The sequence below is a fragment of the Podarcis cretensis genome (genome assembly GCF_951804945.1).
Source record: "Podarcis cretensis genome assembly, chromosome: 8".
NCBI classification, from domain to species: Eukaryota; Metazoa; Chordata; class Lepidosauria; order Squamata; family Lacertidae; genus Podarcis; species Podarcis cretensis.
This window is the reverse complement of record NC_137177.1, coordinates 19464564-19476269: the sequence shown is the minus strand read 5'-3', so window position 1 is coordinate 19476269 and position 11706 is coordinate 19464564. Positions and strand designations below refer to the sequence as shown.

At 42.8% G+C, this 11706-nt stretch overlaps 1 long non-coding RNA gene across 1 annotated transcript; it reads right to left on the bottom strand.

The window, feature by feature from the left end:
- Positions 1 to 7936: 7936 nt before the first annotated feature.
- LOC307222686 lies at positions 7937 to 10986 on the bottom strand. Its single transcript, XR_013841844.1, has 2 exons — positions 10813 to 10986; positions 7937 to 9177 (listed from the first exon to the last, which is right to left on the bottom strand). It is a non-coding gene; the product is annotated as an uncharacterized lncRNA (long non-coding RNA).
- Between the last annotated feature and the right edge of the window lie 720 nt (positions 10987 to 11706).

The window sequence follows — 11706 nt, the reverse complement described above, 5'->3', positions numbered from 1 at the left end:
AAAGGCTCAGTTTCCTTTCTTCCTCTCCCTTCAACTCATATCTGGAGCCTCTTGCAAGCGCTTTTCATTTAAAAACAAACGCCATCTTCCATGTCTAGTTTGAATCCCTTGTGATGGTTGCAGAGCGGTGGGGGAAAGAAGCAGAGGAGCTTTGATGTTCTCAAACTGTCCAGCAGGTGGCAAATCAACAGCAGCAACCACTGGGCTTACTATATGGGAAGTGATGGTTGTGCAATGTGTGCTTGCTGGGGTGGCGTTGTGAAATGCTGAAGCGTGCAGTTTTCCAGGCTGGCCATGAGAGGGACAACTTTTGGGCTGGCACATTCACATGTCGTGTTGCGTGACCAAGCACTGCAAAGAGATGCATGCAGCCCAAAGCCTCTGCTCCCGGAGACAAGAGGCCACAGGCCACAGATGCCCTCTCAATCCAGGGATGCGTGATTTTGGTTGGGTTACTTTTTTGAATGAAGAGTATTAAAAATACTAGGATGTGCATTGTTAGCAGTATTAGCCCACAGAAGCGCACAGCCCTTCCGATATTTCGGTGTGTCTCTGCACACAAACGCCTGCTTCATAATAAAACTTTTACGAACAAAAACATTACGCAACTAAGCAGCAGCTGGTTGCAGCAGGGCTATCCTTGCAACCAAGTCTCCCCTCAAAAAGGATATTGGAGAGTTGGAAAAGATTCAGAAACAGGTTGTAGGGATGGGGAGTCTCCCCTATATGGAATGGTATGGAGTTTGCTTTTTTTAGAGAAAAAGTATGTAAGAGGTAGCAGAATAGAGGCACATAAAATTATACATGATGCGGTTTTTTGTCTATTCAATTTAAAACCTGCTACTCGACCAAATATATCAATTATTTCTAATACTCTTTTAGTACTAGTGTCTGGCTGTTGCAAAGTCAATACCAGATCGTCTGCAAATGCTCTTAATTTGTAATGTCTAACTCCGACCTGAACTCCTTTAACCAACTGGTCCTTTCTAATCATGTTTAACAAAACCTCCAGGACTGATATAAAAAGCAAAGGGGATATTGGGCAACCCTGTCGTGTACCTTTTTCTATAGGTATTTCTTCTGTTACCACGTTATTTACAATTAATTTGGCCTTTTGTTGAGAATATATTGCACCTATACCGTTTTCAAAACCTTGGCCTACCCCCATCCCTTGGAGATTCTTTTTCATAAAGGTCCAACAAATGTTGTCAAAGGCTTTCTCCGCGTCCACAAAAATCAAAACTGCTTTCCTGTTAATATCAACGTCCAGCAGCTCCAAAATGTCTATAATGTTTCTCACATTGTCTGACATATGTCTACCTGGGAGAAAGCCTGTTTGGTCCTTATGAATCTCTTCTGCTAACACTCTTTTCAATCTTTTTGCCAAAATGTCTGCAAAAATTTTGTAATCCACATTGAGTAAAGATATAGGGCGGTAGTTTTTAACCTGGTTCTTCTCAGTCTCTGTTTTCGGTATAAGTGAGATGAAAGCCTCTTTCCACGATTCAGGTGCCTTTTTCCCCTTCAAAATTTCATTGCAAACTTCCTTCAATGGTTGTATCAGCCATTCTTTCAGCATTTTGTAATATTTGGCCGTCAGGCCATCTGGTCCTGGTGATTTTCCCAATTTCATGTTTTGAATGGCACCCTCTATTTCTTGTTCTATTATTTCCTCATTTAAGATCCTTTTACTTTGTTCTGAAATTTTTGGTAGACCGTATTTTCTGATGAATTCTTCTATTTCTTGTTCGTTGATTGGCCCTTGTGCATACAATTTCTTAAAAAAACTTTGAAAACAATTGTTGATCTCATTGGGTTTGTGGATAATTTTTCCATCCATTTCTAGACTTGTTACAGTATTCATTTTCTGCCTTTTTTTCAGTTGCCATGACAGAAGTTTCCCACATTTATCCGCTGATTCAAAAGTTCTTTGTCTCATTTGCTTTATCTTCCATTCTATTTGTTGGTTCATAAGCTCCATGTACTGCATCTGATAAAACTTTATTTCTCTCAAAATCTCATGGGACTTTGGTTTAGACCTCAACTTCTTCTCTCCTTCCTTTATTTTTCCTAAAATTTTTTCCTTCTTCTCATTTTGTTGCTTCCTCTTTATAGAATTTTGTTGAATTAGGAAACCTCGCATCACGGCTTTGCTTGCGTCCCAGATTATTCTTTTTTCCACATCTGTTTTCCTGTTGATCTCAAAGTAATCTTTTAATGTTTTAAGGGCCTTCTTATGGATCTCTTCATCCTTAAATAGGGTGTCATTCATTCTCCATCTAAAGGATCCAGTTGTTGTTAGTTTCATCTCCATCTTCACCGCGTTATGGTCGGAGCACGTTTTTGGACATATTTCTACTTTTTTTGTTCTTGGCGCCAGACTGCTCGAAATCCAAATTTGGTCTATTCTTGTCCATGTCATTTTTGCTTCAGAGAAGAAAGTTCCCTCCCTCTCTAGAGGATTCTTTGTTCTCCAAATATCAATCAAGTCCATTGTTTCAGTCATTTCGAAAAAGATCTTTGGTAGTCTCCCTTCTTTTGAAATCACTTGTCTCTGTGCTTTGTCCATATTTGTTGAGACAACTCCATTCATATCTCCCATCATTAGGATTTTATAATCTAAAAAGTCAACTAATGTCTCATGCAACTTCCTGAAGAATTCGGCCTTCCCTTCATTTGGGGCATAAACTCCCACAATTAGTATCTTTTCTCCTTGGATTTGTATTTCAATTGCCAGGTATCTTCCTTGTTCGTCTTTAAATATCAATTTTGGAACCAACTTTTCCTTTGCATAGATCACCACACCTCTTTTCTTTACTTTGTCTGATGAGATAAATTCTTGACCAAGTCTCTTATTTATCAGTAATTTCCTGTGTATCCTGGCAATATGGGTTTCTTGCAAACATATTATATCTAATTGTTCTTTCTTCAAAATGTGAAAAACCTGTCGTCTTTTCCGAGGAAGGTTCAAACCGTTACAGTTCCAACTAAGGAGTTGCAGAGACATTTTGTATTTAAGTATTTAAGTAGCTGTTCCTCCAACTGCTCCAAGCTTCTGCTCTTCCTCCGATGGTGGTGGTAAAAGTCCAAATGACAAATTTGCTATATCAGGCGGTTCCCTCTCCTCCACGGTTCCTTTCTGCAAATCCTCCAGGTATCTCTCCAGAAATTGTTCTTTGTCCTGAATTGTTTTTATTTTAATCTTCCTTCCTTTAAAGTTAAAGGACAAACCTTGTGGAAACTCCCATCTGAATGGTATGGTGTTTTTCTTCAGCAGATCTGCTAGGCTTTTATAATATGTTCTCACCTCTAAAATGTATTTGGGGATATCCTTAAAAATCTGTATCTGACAATTTTGGATCACCAATGCCTTCTGATAATGCAGATTCAATATTTTGTCTCTTTCTTCTTTTGATCTCAGTGTAATTAAACAATCCCTTGGTTTTTTATCCTGCTTTCTACCCAATCGAAAAGCTGATATTATCTCAAGTTCATCCTCTTCCTCCCATTCCTCCTGCCAAAAAGTTATAATGTTCTCTGTAAGAAATTTCACAAGGTTGTCCCCTTCCCCTTCAGGCACCAATCTAAGTTTTAAGTTCTTCTCTTTACGTTGAAGTTCCAGTAAGGAGAGGGCTGCATCATGCTCATTCACTTTTTTAATAATAGGCCCGAACTTTTCCCTTGTCTCTTCAGCCGTTATTTTTGCACTTTCTGCAATCTTTCGTGTTTCTGAATTTTCCTGAATTAATCTATTTATAGAATCTGTATTAGATTTAACACTAGCTGTATTCACATCCAATCTTGTTGTCAACTCAGTTAATTTTTTAGAGTTCTCTGTCAATAGCTTTGTCAGTGCTTCCAGGGATTGATTTATTTTAAGTAGTGCCATCATGGAGCCATCTACTAATGAAGCTGAATACTGGGAGATTCAGGACAGACAAAATTACTGATTTATATGGAGCATGGTTAAAGTATGGAATTCATTCCCAAAAGAGGTGTGGTCACCAAGTTGACTGGCTTTAAAAGAGGATTAGAAAAATTCAAGGAGGCTAGGGTGATGTTTAGGGACGCAGGTGGCGCTGTGGGTTAAAGCCTTAGCGCCTAGGACTTGCCGATCGAAAGGTCGGCGGTTCGAATCCCTGCGGCGGGGTGCGCTCCCGCTGCTGGGTCCCAGCGCCTGCCAACCTAGCAGTTCGAAAGCACCTCCGGGTGCAAGTAGATAAATAGCGACCGCTTACCAGCGGGAAGGTAAACGGCGTTTCCGTGTGCGGCTCTGGCTCGCCAGATGCAGCTTTGTCACGCTGGCCACGTGACCCGGAAGTGTCTCCGGACAGCGCTGGCCCCTGGCCTCTTAAGTGAGATGGGCGCACAACCCTAGAGTCTGTCAAGACTGGCCCGTACGGGCAGGGGTACCTTTACCTTAGGGTGATGTTTTACCTGTCCTGTTGGGAGGCAGTAAGCCTCTAAATGCAAGTTGTTATGAATCACAGGTGGGGAGAGTGCTGTTGCACCCAGGGCCTGCTACCCGTAGGCACCTAGCCATTGTGAGAACAGAATGCTGGACTAGATGGACCTTTACCCTTGTATTCTTAAGCAAAGCCGTATCCAGTATTTGGCATGCAGTAGTACTTTAATATATCAATATATCTGATTGAACGTCAGCCAGGACAGTTTTCGATTGCTTTGCATGCCATGGAACCTAATAGCTGGCAATATTTGATTGATAGCATGCCACAAAATACGGATGTGATGAAAGGTTCAGATTTATTTACTTGGTTTTATTTTGGCTTGTGTCAGTCATAGAGTGGCTACAAGTCCTAACAATATAGGAAGCCAGCAGCACTTAAGGTGGTGCAAGTTACCCCTATTCCAAACTTTGTTCAGGATTGGGGTTACTGCTGGTTAAGCCAGCCTGAGCCTAGTGCAGGGAAAACAAGCCTTTAAAATAGAGTTTGACCAGCTTTGAGCAGCCTAAGATGTGCTTGTGCCAAGCTTGCTCTTCCCAGCAGATCTTGGGCTTGGATTGTACAGTTAGACTGCAATCCTATACACGTACCTTTCTTCATTGCACAGATGAGGAAGCTTGACACAAGCAGCTTGTTCTGACACCCAGGTGCTTTAATGGAGGAAAAATATTTGATTGTATGGTTTTGTGTGTATTTTTGAAATGGTGCAGGAAATTGACTGCTCAAAGCAAGCCAGTAGCAACCCTTGCAAGGGAGGGGATACTAAGATTACTGACCACAGCCCTTAAACGCTTACTGGCTTCCACTGCTGCACAGTGGAAGCCAGAGTATATGTGAAGGAGCGTCTCCACCTCCATCGTTCTGCCTGGACACAGATGTCCAGTGCCGAGGGCTTTTTGGCGGTTCCCTCGCTGTGAGAAGTCAAGTTACAGGGAACCAGGCAGAGGGCCTTCTCGGTAGTGGCTCCCTCCCTGTGGAACGCCCTCCCACCAGATGTCAAAGAGAACAACCACCACCAGACTTTTAGAAGACATCTGAAGGCAGCCCTGTTTAGGGAAGCTTTTAATGTTTGATGTATTATAGTATTTTAATATTTTTTTGGAAGCCACCCAGAGTGGCTGGTGAAGCCCATCTGGCTGGGCGGGGTATAAATAATAAATTATTATTATTATTATTATTATTATTATTATTATTATTATTATTATTATTATAGTGCTCAAGATGGAGGGAAAGGGCTATGTTGTACTCTCCACTTTATATTGCAAAAACCAACATTGCAATGCAGATCATAGGCACCAGTAGTTGTATACTTGTGGAGGCTGCTGTGGCATTTGCGTTTGGGTTGACAAATGAAATAATCAGAAATGCTAACAGCTACTCCCAGTAGAGTATTTCTATTCTTAGTCTTGCTTTTCTAGAACAAATTATCCTAAATCCCCTAGTGCACTCCGGCATCCTTCCTCTGCCTGATGCTCACCAAGCTGAATTATTTAAAATGCTGAGTCACTAAACTCCAGGTCAAGGAGGAGATGGGCCGCTGTTAGGTCCTCTGCTTGCAGATATCAGTGTGTCTTTGTTTTAAAACTTTGCTAGGGAGAACATAAAAAGGCTTTCACTACTTCACCCCAAAACAGTAAAGGCCTGGGGAGGTATATTTACTGATGGTTACATTTTAAACATTTTATATGCTGCTTTTCAGGTGGACTGTCAATATGGTTGATGAAATTTGGAAACTACAAATGCAACCAACACAACCTCCCCCTCCACCGAAAAGGCTCTAATCCTCCTTGAAAAATAATGTTGTACCTGATGCTGAAAGGATAATGAAAATGGTACAACCATTAGTAGAGAGAGTGGTGTGTTGACCTTTACCACATATCACCCATTAGCAGACATACAGAAACAGAATCTTAATGAGTTGCTGCTGGGAAAAGGCCTAGCCATAACAAAGACGTTTCCACTGTTTTAAAAATTGCAGTAGAACTATGCAATGTGCATAGATGTGCACAGGTTTTGATTGTGACGGGTGAAACCCATGTGTGGCATGAAAGAGCTTGCTGCTTTTGCCTTGGTCATTTTCAGATTCACTATTATTATTAAGTTTCATTTCTATAATGCTTTATATTTTAAAGAAAAAAATCTCAACCTTCATTTAAGTTTAAAACATCCTGCTGCAGCCTTGGGTCCTAGCCTACTTATGCCCTAGGCTTCCATTGTCTTCTAATGCTCCATGAATGACGGAACATATGGCTTTCCAGATGTTGTTGGACTTTAACTCCCATAATGCCCCACCCAGCTTTGCCGATAGTGAGGGAAGATGAGCACTGTAGTCCAACATTGGCAGGTCCCTTTCCCCTGTTGTAGGCTATCGGCAGCTCAAGCCAGAGCACTATCTGTTTAATAATTTGAATAATAATTTTATTATTTATACCCTGCCCATCTGGCTGGGTTTACCCAGCCACTCTGGGTGACTTCCAGCAAAATATAAAAGCACAATAAAACGTCAAACCTTGACTTGTCCTGTCCTTTTGTGACATCTGGGAAGCTCAGCTCATGAGTTGCCTATGGCTTCATCACCACTTCCCCACAAAAAAATAGTTATAGAGTGAGAATTAAATCAAGAATGGTTTGTGTTACCTTTTATGAAAAAAACATACTGAAGCCTAAAGTAGCCATGAAGTAAGCACATTGAGCAAAAAAGCAAACTGGTGTTATTTTTTTAAGTGCATCAAACTAGTTGTAAAATGTGGTTTTCTTTGGATGTTTTTGATGTTGAATGCCTAGCACAAGTTATAAATTTAGATGGTACCTTTCCCCCCAATCTATATGTTTGCATTCATTTTATGCTAATGCCCCAGTTAACCCAGAATATTGCATGTGTACCCTCCACCATCAGACTGCTTTCTGCCTTCACCTCTTTCTCTCTCGTGTGATTCCTTCTTTCTCCATTGCCTTTTCTCTCTTTCGCACGCTCCACTGGAGCTCCTGATGAGTTATTTTTAGTGCTGCTCTACTACTGCCCCGGGCCTCCTGACCAATCTGCAGCAAAGAAGCTGCAGAGTTGAAATGCATCAAGAGACTCCAGCTGCGCCCACCCCTTTCTCGACGGCACCGGGGTGTCTTTGAAGAGGACTAGGGTGGGCAAAAGGGCACTGCATGGCATTTCCCAAAGTTGGCAGTTTTGAAGGAAAGTGGTTAAGGCAGGGTGGGATGGGGCATTGTGCAACACCTCAAGGGGTGATGGTGGCCTTGGCAGAGGAATTCTTGCAAGCACAGTTATTGATTCTGACACCACAACCTCTCTTCTTCCTTTTGCACCCCATTCACTGGGGGAAGGAAGGAATAGTACTTTTAATTCAAGGAGGAGGTAGATACTTGACACCTGCTGGAGGTTCTGGTTTAAAAAAACAACAAAACCCTGTTCAGCCACAAAGCAAACATACATACATACATACATACATACATACATACATAAATGCATACATTTTATTTGTATGCCACCCTTCCATAGTTAAAACCATGCTCAATTAAATAATTACAAACATAACAAAAATAGTAATAAACAATTAAAAAACACATCAGAAAGTACACAACCAAGTCAACAATTTCCACATTAGATCATAAGAACTAAAAATTAAAAAAACAAAGATACAGAAAGATAAGTAACAGCAACAAGCACTTTAAGCAATACCCTAGCCCAAGGGTCTGTTCAGCAGCCTCAGTTTTTGTAACTGGAGTCAGTTCAGGCCCTGCCCTCCTAGGTCAGGTGGAAAAAGCCTGCAAGGCAGGGAGCTGGTCTTCCAGGAGTCACAGCCAAGACTTACTCCTAGGTAAGAGGGTATAGGATGCTACTTGTCTTATTTATCAAAGTTACATAATAGAGTCTGATTTTGTCTGTCATGGGAAACAGCAAGAGATATGGACCTCATTCCAGCATCCCAAATTGCATAAGACAAAGATTGATTGATTGATTGATTGATTGATTGGACTATATGCTCAATATATATTCCATATATTTACTGGAATATATGTTCTGCCAAGGAACTCTGTGGTGGCTTAAAATTAAAAATTAATTATGATAAAGATGCAAAAGACAACAATAAAACAGAAGCAGACTCCTTTGTCTGTTGATGCTTTGTTTTCTAGGAGCTGATGGCATGAGGACACAAGCCTAGCCAACTCTCTCGCTTTCCCCTTGGGAAAGTGCCTGGAAAGGGACTGGTTAAGGCCTGGGAAAGAGACTGTCCCAACCAACTGAAACCTGAGCTTTCGAAAAGGACAAATGGGGTAGTTTTCTGTGTGTAGTAAAATCTCCTTCCCTACAGACCCTCTTGTGAGTGGTTCCACAGTTCTCAGAAGCTTGGGTGGTGGTGACCTGGGAGAGGGCATTATATGTGGCGTGGAACCCCCTTTCCACAGAGGTGTGCCTGGTACAGTTTTTGTCGTACGCTGAAGATGCTCTCCTTTAAATAAATCACATTCTTCACCATCACCATCGGTTGTGTCTCCATACTGGTTGCGTGGAGGCAGACGTCTCCTTGAGGCCTTTTCAAAGACATCGAAGCAGGCAGCTGCTTCTGTGGTCCTCCCCCCTCCCACCCTTTTGCTCCCGTCTTCTCAATTATTAATGGCTCAATAGTGCTGGCTCATCCTGCCAAAGCGACGTCAGCACGGATGCGGTGCTCCGCCTCTGTTGCTCCCTTGTGGCTGACTGGAGGAAAGTAACTTAAAACAGGGAAGCAATAGCAGCCTGAAAGAACTCCTACAGCTTTCATCTGCTTCTGTGGCTTCCACCACCACCCCTGTGCGTCTGCCTCCCGCTGTTGCTGTTTTCATCCTTTTTTACCCAGTATGTCTCTCTGTTCCATTTAATCAAACTCAGTGTCTGCATTTATTTGTCCCTTCCCTCTTTTGAGTGTGACGGTAATCTTTTAGGTAAAATACTTAATTTGCCATTAATATTTCTGCCTCTTCCTCCATCTTCCTGTGTTCTTTTTTAAAATTATTCTGCAATTGCAGTACAATCATAGAACTACAATGGTTGCCTAGTCCAACCTCCTGCAATGAAAGACTCAGCTAAAGCATCCATGACAGATGGCCATCCGACCTCTGCTTAAAAACCTTAAAGGAAGGAGAGTCCACAACCTCCTGAGGGAGACTGTTCCACTGTCGAACAGATCTTACATTTAGAGCAGTCTATTTATTATAATTGGGACGCAGGTGGCGCTGTGGTTTAAAGCCTCAGCGCCTAGGACTTGCCGATCGAAAGGTCGGCGGTTCGAATCCCTGCGGCGGGGTGCGCTCCCGCTGCTTGGTCCCAGCGCCTGCCAACCTAGCAGTTCGAAAGCACCTCCGGGTGCAAGTAGATAAATAGGGACCGCTTACCAGCGGGAAGGTAAACGGCGTTTCCGTGTGCGGCTCTGGCTCTGGCTCTGGCTCTGGCCAGAGCAGCGATGTCACGCTGGCCACGTGACCCGGAAGTGTCTCCGGACAGCGCTGGCCCCTGGCCTCTTAAGTGAGATGGGCGCACAACCCCAGAGTCTGTCAAGACTGGCCCGTACGGGCAGGGGTACCTTTACCTTTACCTTTATTTATTATAATTACTTTATTATTTCTTAAATTTGTATACTGAAGATAGCAGGGCAGTTCACAACATAAACATTCAAAATGAGAACACAAAATATGTATTGGAGCAAAAACAAACCAATAGGCCCCCTCCCACAAACACATTTAAAAGGCCATAGAATGTTAATCAGCCAAAGGCCTGGTAATAGAGAAATGTTTTCACCTGGCACCTGAAGATATGTTATGAAGGTGCCAGGTGAGCCTCCCCGGGGAGAGCATTCTACAGATGGGAAGCTGCTGCAGAAAAGTACCTGTTTTCATGTTGCCACTGTATGGACTTCTCGTGGAGGAGACACATAAAGAAGGGCCTCAGAGTCTGGGTCAGTTCATATGGAGAGAGACAGTCCTTAAGGTATTGTAATCCGGAGCCATTTAAGGCTTTATAGGTGTAATCCAGCACTTTGAATTGGGCCTGGAAGTTAATTGGCAGCCAGTGCAGTTGGGCCACGATTAGTATAATATTCTCAAATCGTCTTGCCCCAGTGAGCAACCTGGCCACCGAATTCTGCATTAGCTGAAGTTGCTGAACCATGTTCAGAGGTACCCTACGTATAACATATTGCAGCAATGTAACCTAGAGTTTACATAGACAACAGAACTTAAGCTATCTCTGCCCAAGTAGGAATGCAGCTGGACCACTAATCAAAGCTGATGGAATGCAGTCCGTACCATCTGAGCCTCAATGAAGCAAAGGATCCAGAAATACCCTGAAGCTATGTACCTGCTCCTTCGAAGGAGTGTAACCCCAGCAACAGCAGGCCACACACCCAGCCATCTGGTCAAGGGAACTGTCCACTAACAATATCTCAGTCTTCCTTGGATTGAGCTTCAGTTTACTGGCTCTCATCCAGTCCATTACCAAGACAAGACAACGGTCCAAACACATCCATTGCCACACCTGCAGATGTAATGGAGAAGCAGAGCTGTATGTCATCAGCATATATCTGACAATGTACTCCAAAACTCAATAACCCCACTCAGGTTTCATGTAGATGTTAAACTGCATAGGGGATAAAACTGAACCACGAGGAACCCCACAATGGAGGCTCTATGGGGCTGAGGAACACCCCCCAAGCAACACCCTCTGCAAACAACCATCCAAGTAGGACAGGAACCACTGCCAAGTGATGCCACCCACTCCTAACTTGGATAGCTGCTCCAGAAGGAAACCATGGTTGGTGTTCTCAAAAGCAACTGAGAAATTAGCCCACAAAAGCTACCAGCCTTCCATTATTATTATTTTTTTTCAGAAAGCTGCTGGGAGCTGGCAGAGGGTTTCTGTCCCTCCTCCGGCAACCTGCTGCATCTGCCTCTGCATGGTGCAGAAGAGGGAGTTTTCGTCATCTGGCAGGCTGTATGGTTTCAGCACTGTTGGCAGAGGATGATGAATCACTTCATTCTTCTTCTGCCAGTCCACTTACGCACCTTTCTGGCATTCCATGTATTTGCCTACATGCAATTCCTGGTTGACTATAGCTATCAGACTACTGCTTAAACAAGAATGTTTATTCTGCATGACTACTGTTAATAATGTAATCAGGTAGTGGAGCAGCAGGCCAGGTTCTAAGTACTTGATTTATTTCACAGCAGGGGTGATGTCATCTCCTGGGACACT